The following is a 6,304-nucleotide window of genomic DNA, read 5'->3' as shown; positions in this document are numbered from 1 at the left end:
AAAGTCATTGAATTTCTTATATTTTTCTAAGGTTTGGTTTATCACATATATCCAAAAGCATCTTTAAAAGATTTTTATATGACTCAAATTCTTTATTTATTTATAAAAATAAGAGTCAAACGGACTCTTTTTTCTTAAATATAAATTAAAAAGTGAGTTTAACTCTCACATCTAAATAGTTAAATTTAAATTTCACTCTTTATTCTATTTTAATTAATAATTAAAATTTCTATGCATTTATTTATTAATTTCTCTCTTATTAAGTCTCTTCCATTTATTAATTACAGTTTTACTCTCCACATTTAAACTAATGAAAATGTTCTCATTTTATGAAAGATGCACTTTTAAAGTAAAGAGCACCATTAGAGAATGCTCTAAGGTCTTATTTTCAATTATTTGGTTTTTTTGATTTGATAAAAACCAAATTCAAATTTTCTTTTATTCTATTTTCTTTCTTTTATTTTATTTTCTTTCACTAATATTATACCGAATCAGATGGTAATATAAATATATGACAGAAGTTATATTCAAAATAAAAAAATAATAATAAACTTTCGATAATTTGACAAAGTCGAGGGAACTCTTGAGTAAAGGTTCAGAGCTATTTCTCAGGGGTTCAAAGTAACTTCCCCTCTTAGGATTTAGGAACAAAGAAGGCAGCTTCATATTTTTTCTCAACAACACAATCTCTTTCAATCTTTTTTTCCTCTATAATCTGCTCCTGCATCCTAGTATTCTAATCTCATTTAATCAATTTTTATATGAACGTGGACACAGAAACTTGAGAAATATTTCTAAGGCAAAGGACTCGGATCCTCTTTTCTCTTCTTTTCTCCTCTCTTATTGAAGAGAACTGAATAAGGAACCAATAAACAATCTGCGGTCTAAACTTTGAAGTTGAAACATTTAACAATGCGAGTAAAAAATAGTAAAGTAAATATGATAATCAAATGCCTCGTCATGTAATTAGTTATGGACAGAGATCATCAATGTTTGTCAGCTCTATGAGCTACTCTATAAGTAGAAAGAAGTAGTTGATGCCAATCATTCATAGATTTCGAACAAGAAAAAGATAAATCTGAGTCTTCCAACTTCATAGAATGTGTTTGATCATCAAATCGTCATGACATCTATGATTCATGTATGACAGCAAGAATAGATTTTTTCGGAGGTGCACGGGCAAAGGATAAAATGATTAGAGCGTATGAAACAGACGACCTTCACTCACTTAAATAGGACATAAAAAATGCATAATCTGTCTATTTTCCAGTCAAATGATGCAATTATCGCCTAAACAAACCCATTCGATTATCCTGATTAGGAAAAAGTCAAAGCATTGATTTTCTGTTTTGTGTCCACTCAAAGTTTTAGAGTAGAGTTATTAATTTTAAATAAAAGTTTTCAACTACCTTATAGTGATACTTGAAATAGATACTGCCTATCTAAATCAGTGATGCTAGTTTCAAATGGCTAATCAGTTCGGCAAGATACCAACTATGAATTTTGATAAATTAAAGGTAAGCATTTGGTATTAAAAATTAAAAGTTGTTGCTACTTGCTTTCATCTGTTTCACCAACCCAACAATCATTTTTTTTACCAGCAGGTATGACATGACGATAATATGTTGAAACATTGAGCTTTATTTCAACTAACAATGACACTTTCCATGACCTCATTTCTAACAACCAGGAAAGTATGAACAAATAAGAAAAACTAAAGAAAGAAACATAGAAGTGCTAAGACCTGTGTCAAATGAATTAAAAAATAATGATTTTGAATATTGATATGTAACGTTAGTAAAAAGAAATCAGAACTCATACTTCTATTGAATAATTGGTGTGGCACTTGAAACTGCAGTACCATTTGTCGGCATAACAGAACTGCAACGAATGTTGCTGATTCTATTTCTTCGGAGAGAATGTGGGTCTATTCCTGCCTTGTGAGCTGCAATAAACACCTATAGCTTCCCAATAGTTTGAAACCTTGACCTGCACGAGATTCCATTTTCTTCAATAACCAAATGGTTGCAGCTGATATTGAAGCAACACCATTTCCAATGAAGCATATAGTTACAAAGATGATAGAGCACTAATAATTTTTCTTGGCTCTCTCTTTTATTTTATTTTTTCAATTTTCTGAGAAAGTAAATTTATAATTGCCCACTGCAATACAAATTACTCTGACAGTATTTGAGAATTCTACTAGCATGGCACTAGTTCTTTACCAAAATATTGTAAATTATAGTTCCGTTTGTTGAGAATGATAACATAGGTTTTTTGTTTTCTTCAAGAAGGAGAGAAATTAAGGAAATATTACTTTAATGATTCAAGCTAACCCATCGCAAAAGAAACTTCTAACAGCAGGTTCTTAGTTCTTAAGATTTTATTAGAGATCCGTAATTAAAAGTTGCAAAAGTAAAAAACTGAACATATTTTACTTCTGTCTTACGTTTTACATTTGGCAAAGACACCAAAAGAGGAGTTTCAAAAATAATTTTAGTGGTGCCAAAAACTTGTTTTTTTTTTTTTTTTTTCTTTTCTTCTTTTTTTTTTTTTTTAAATTAAATGCTCCTAAAAGAACAAAAGCATGGACATTACAGAAATCATGAAATAAGTTGTCCTGATAATCAACACTACCACTTCAATCCCAAATTTATCTGGCGTATCATTGAGAACTGTTTCATTTTCCTCTACAGCTATTATAAGAGGCTGGGAACAAAAAAAAAAAAAAAAAAAAAAAAAAAACACGGAAATCATGAAATAAGAACATCAATATCTGTGATTACGTGGAACTGGTTGCCAAATATAAATTCATTATTTGAGGGAGAAAAGGGCTGGATATGTTAATGTCTTTGAATGTCACCTTTTTTCTTTGCTGGTTGCAAAAGCAAGAGCACCATCTCCCCCACAAGCATCAAGGGGAAGAACAACACTATCAACATCACTTCCAAAGATGCAACTCTTCTCCAAAGATTCAGAGCTCTTGGTCAGTCTGTGGTGCATTACTCAGCCCAGCTAGTACACATGGAAAAAAAGTATACCCTATCTGTATAAGAGAATTCAGACGTAAATATATCTCATTTAGAGACTAGCCATGCTAACGCATGCATGATCCAATGCAACAGAGAGAACCAAGATTATGCTTGCCACTGTTGTATACTACGGTGGACAATTACACAGTAGGTAACTTTCACTCATGTTATTATATTTTAGTAGATAATATCTTTTCTTTTATTATCATTTATCTTTTTTGGGAGTATCATAAATATTCTTTCTACCACTCCTGTTTTTCCAGCTTTGACTCCTTTTTTGTTGCCAGAAAACAGAACACAAAGACATGCATATTTGACAAATTACTTATCATTATGATGCTTATGCTGTCATGCTATAATAAGGTATTTGAATGTGAACAGCAGATCTATAACTACCTGGAAAGTGCCATCAAAACATAAACAAGGCCACAATGTATACAACGAACAACACATATAATTTCTCATAATAAAGCCACCTGGATGAATGACAAAGCATGTTATACAGGTTAATGAGGCACTATTATGAAGTTACATGTCATATTTGTTATCATGCACCTTTTATAATCACATTGGTGGTGAAATAAAAATCCCCACTGAATAGATTCAATACATTAAACTAGCACACATGCAGAACAAGCGAGAGGAATGGAGTCATTCACTCTAAATCTCAGAAGCAGTAAGCTCTGTAATGAGTTTACAAACCTCCTCAGCAGCTGATTTAGGGCTAAGGAATTGAGTCAATGGAAGAGGTGATAAAGCAGGAGCATGTGCACAAGGGATCTGGAATTCCTTCACCACTAGATGGCTTATAACAGCCTCCAATCCAGCCAATACATCTATCCCTGCAAACATGAATATAAGATGAAATACTATAAACTCATACAACCAAAAAACACATCTCTCTGCAGTAGCTAACACAGATACAAATTGGTGTTTTAAGTGTCAACAATATCGTTCACATAGAAGCATCACAATTTACAGCTTAATACAGTCTTGGAAGTGTAAGATATGGCTAAATCATTGCCCTTAAAAGTTTCAAACAGTTGCAAAAACCCTTAACCATTGAGACAAAGTTAAGAAAGTAACTAAGAGCTTAGCATGATTCAGGAAAAGCCAATGGTGTGTGTCTAGGAATTTTAAGATAACTTCAGGTACCAGTGACCTTAATTAATATGACAAGCTGAAAAGGTAACATGAAGAGACAAAGGAAAAAACAGAAAATAAACTGCATCAGCATCTCTTTTTATTCTCATGACACTTAAATCCAAAAGTTTTGCAAATAATCTAAAAATACCCCTAACATCTTCAATTTGTTATATTTTACATAACTCACCATCTTGCGATAATCATCGACATCGCCAACATCATCATCTGGGAAGCGTCCCACAACTGCAATGGCATTCACTTGTGCTTGGTTAATTAAAGTCTGCACAGCTTGCAGTAGCGAATTGGGTTTTTGATCCTCCCCGTTGATTGCCCAGTTTTTGGATCAACCCATTTTTCTACCTGTAAAGTTGTTCAATTTCAAACTTCAGCAAAATTAAATCATTAATCTTCTTCTCATTTTCATTATCGTTTTTTTTAATTTGCAGGTACACTAAAATTCATGTCAACTCCCAGCAGAGGTAAAAACATGACTTCTAATCTGTAAAGTTGATCTAAACATCAACAAAAGCATCTCTTTCAAAATTGTGGGATGAGAAATAACTAAAGCACAACACTTGAAATAAGTTCAAACATATTCAACAATATATAATGTTACACGACCATCCAAATAACTAACTGCTTGACTCCAATTTTGAACTTTAAAAATCAATCATAGACAATGAAAATCTAGTAGCCAAATTGCCCATCTCCTATTGCACTCATATGCCATTTCAACTCCAAAAATTAATATTACAGTTAAATGTATGCACCTTCAATGGTGTATCAGTGATATTATTCCATAATGGCAATCCAAGGGAAGCCCGAGCTGCATCAGCCACTTGTAAATGACGGAAACGGAGCTCTGGCTCTATCCCGCATCAAGAACCAATCCCACCTGACTCAATAAAAAATCCACAACATAAGTATGCTAAGCAACAAGCAGGAATTTAGCACACGGTAGATGACTAAAACATACCTTGTTTTGGTGAACAGGCATTAGGGCCCATAATCCTTCGCAAACCGATCTAAGCATAACCTTCAACATATAACACATTAGACATGGGCCAGTAGAGCATTGCAGCATTAACACCTGTGCCAGTTTACAGAGGGAAGACATACTGCATGCTTAAGCATAGGTTTGCTACAAGTAACGCCGCTACCCTTTAATGTTGCCATGTGTGATCAATCATCAAATTATCCAAACCATCAAATTGATTATTATGATATAGCAATCATATTGACAACAAACACCACCAATATGCAATTCAGCAGCATTTAAATCAACTTTATACCGTTGTTTAAAGGCAGGTAGGGGATTAGTTACTATTAGTTAAGAGTTTATTAAGTACGACCTCTAAGGTTTGACACGAAAACGTGTTAGACCTCTTTAACGTCTTTTCAGTCAGTTAATATAATGGTATAAGTAGGAGAAAACCCATTTTTAATATACCACTGACATTTTTTGTAATGGCGGAAAGTTTTTGATACTGTTACAATTCTTATCACGTCTTAAACCATTAAAATATGGAACATAATGGAGGTGTTGGTTAAATAACTTAATTTCTTTAAACTTTTTTCACCATTAATTTGTTATCAAATAAAATTTAATTTTAAGTCAAAATTATTTACAGTATCTTAACCATAGTTCTACCGCTAAACACAATTTTAAAAGCAAATACAAGCGAAGTTCTAAAAGTGTAACACAACAGCACAGTGGCTGAAATGACTAAAACGACCTTAGCACAGCTTTAAAAGATGAAAGACATAAATAGGTTTTATCTTACGTTAGGATGGTGATGAGGCAATCAACGACGGAGGATAAAGCGCGAGCTACAGGCAAAGCATCACCGGCGTATCCACCAATGGCGGCTCCCACTCCCGTCGGGACTATCATCACGTTCGTGTACTCCCGCTTACACTGAATCCTCGCTCGTCAGAACAAACTAAAAATTAAAGCTAAAATTAAATTAAGTTTAAAGAGTTGAGAAATTAACCGAGTCGCTGACCTTGTTCGAGTGGCGAGGAGCGAAACAGGAAATCTTCAGCTTGGTGGAAGGTGGTGATTTGGTTGAGAACGGATTCAAATTCAGAAAAGCTGGAAATGGACGGCTGAGATGGAGCGCCAT

The 6,304-nt window shown here is 33.5% G+C and overlaps 1 pseudogene; it reads right to left on the bottom strand.

Annotated features, from left to right (window-relative positions):
• Nucleotides 1–1,794: 1,794 nt before the first annotated feature.
• On the bottom strand, nt 1,795–6,304 carry LOC116123365 (annotated as a pseudogene).

Source organism: Pistacia vera, unplaced genomic scaffold (assembly GCF_008641045.1).
Source record: "Pistacia vera cultivar Batoury unplaced genomic scaffold, PisVer_v2 Contig1028, whole genome shotgun sequence".
NCBI lineage: Eukaryota > Viridiplantae > Streptophyta > Magnoliopsida > Sapindales > Anacardiaceae > Pistacia > Pistacia vera.
The sequence above is the reverse complement of the archived record's forward strand: the minus strand, read 5'-3'. Positions and strand labels throughout refer to the sequence as shown.